The sequence below is a fragment of the Sorex fumeus genome, unplaced genomic scaffold, assembly GCF_029834395.1.
Source record: "Sorex fumeus unplaced genomic scaffold, SorFum_2.1 ptg000061l, whole genome shotgun sequence".
Classification (NCBI taxonomy): Eukaryota; Metazoa; Chordata; class Mammalia; order Eulipotyphla; family Soricidae; genus Sorex; species Sorex fumeus.
The window spans coordinates 36,541,861-36,543,367 of NW_026606118.1; the positions used below are offsets into that span (position 1 = coordinate 36,541,861).

At 34.5% G+C, this 1,507-nt stretch overlaps 1 non-coding gene across 1 annotated transcript; it reads left to right on the top strand.

Annotated features, from left to right (window-relative positions):
- Positions 1–514: 514 nt before the first annotated feature.
- On the top strand, positions 515–587 carry TRNAK-UUU (transfer RNA lysine (anticodon UUU)). Its single transcript has one exon. It is a non-coding gene; the product is annotated as a tRNA-Lys (tRNA).
- The last annotated feature ends 920 nt before the right edge of the window (positions 588–1,507 follow it).

Genomic DNA, 1,507 nt, shown 5'->3' on the forward strand with positions numbered 1-1,507 from the left:
TTCTAAAGTATTGCTAAGTGTGTCTTGCCCCCACTCCAAGAAAACCAAACAAAAACCTTTTTCCTGTTCTTTTGCCATGAATTTGTCTTTGTGTACTTTATTTAACAAACTTTAGTTACAACAATACTAAGTTCAAAGAGGCATTGTTTATTGGTAGTGCAGACATGGTGCTGGTATCCAGGCTCCATGTATGGCTGAGTGTTGGACCTGGACTCAATTTATAAGAATTTATAGGAAACTTTACCATGAAGAGGACTTCCTAAACAGGTCATATAGGCTGTCATCATGATAAGCACAGAGTTGTAGAAGTTGCAAAACTTGCAAGGCATTCTAATATGCCAAGATTGCTAGTTGGCACAAAAGTAGGGAGCATTACTGTTAAAGGGATTATAAACTATAGAACAAGTTTTAACACATCAAAGCTTAAGTATCTTTAACATGCTTAGAGATACAGAAGGAAAATCAAATGTATTAGATAAAAAGAGGATATTCCTTTTTTATATTACTAGAGTGAGCCCGGATAGCTCAGTTGGTAGAGCAACAGACTTTTAATCTGAGGGTCCAGGGTTCAAGTCCCTGTTCAGGCGTCCTTCTTTTCCCCTCTAGGGGAGCCCGGCAAGCTACTGAGAGTATTCGATATGCCAGATACAGTAACAGTAACAAATTACTAGAATATGTAAAAATCAACAAAATAGACACCTCACATTTAAAAAAATTGTCTTTGAAAAAACCAGTGGTTGGATATAAGGCAGACTCACTTCATTCAAAGGAAAGTTGTAAAATGTAAAATGGAAGTAAAAATGTCTGAGTGGAGAGAAAGAAATGGGAAATATAGACGTATAGCACATTTTCCCTAGTTTTATAATAAAGTGATGAGAGTTCTAGGCTCTCATTTGCATTGTTTCCTTCCAGAAATATGCTTAAAATATGCTATGTAATAGTGTGTCTATATTGCTATTTGTCTCATACAATTTGCAGAAGTTACAAACTGCAACTGATCAAGACTGTTCTATACCCTTTTCTCTTGGCCTCTTCACACTTTCCTTATGTTGGGTGCATGTAGCTGGAAAGGCTAGATACAAGTTTTGTGAAAGTTGACTTGACATATTGGTTTGTGTTGAGAGGGACATCATGTGTAAATATATGTATATACCACAAAATATACACATTATATATCTTACATTAGCTTCTTTGTATAATTGAATTACTATAAGCAGATGAGTCTAGGACTGATTGTCAGAAATATTACTAATGTATTGTGTTAGAGTTCCTGTCACAGAATAGCAGAGCCAGTGGTCATTTTATAAGAAAATGTTTTAGAACACTAGCCACTGAGACAGTAAGGTCAATGCAGAAGAGAAGAAGTTTGATATATAATGGATCAGAAAGAATTCTTATAGTTAATACACAAAAGAACATTATAATTGTCCAGGATTTTGAAAGTCATCTTAAAACAAGTGTTACCAGTAATAAGTTATAGGTTATATTTTAAAGAGAGAAATATAAA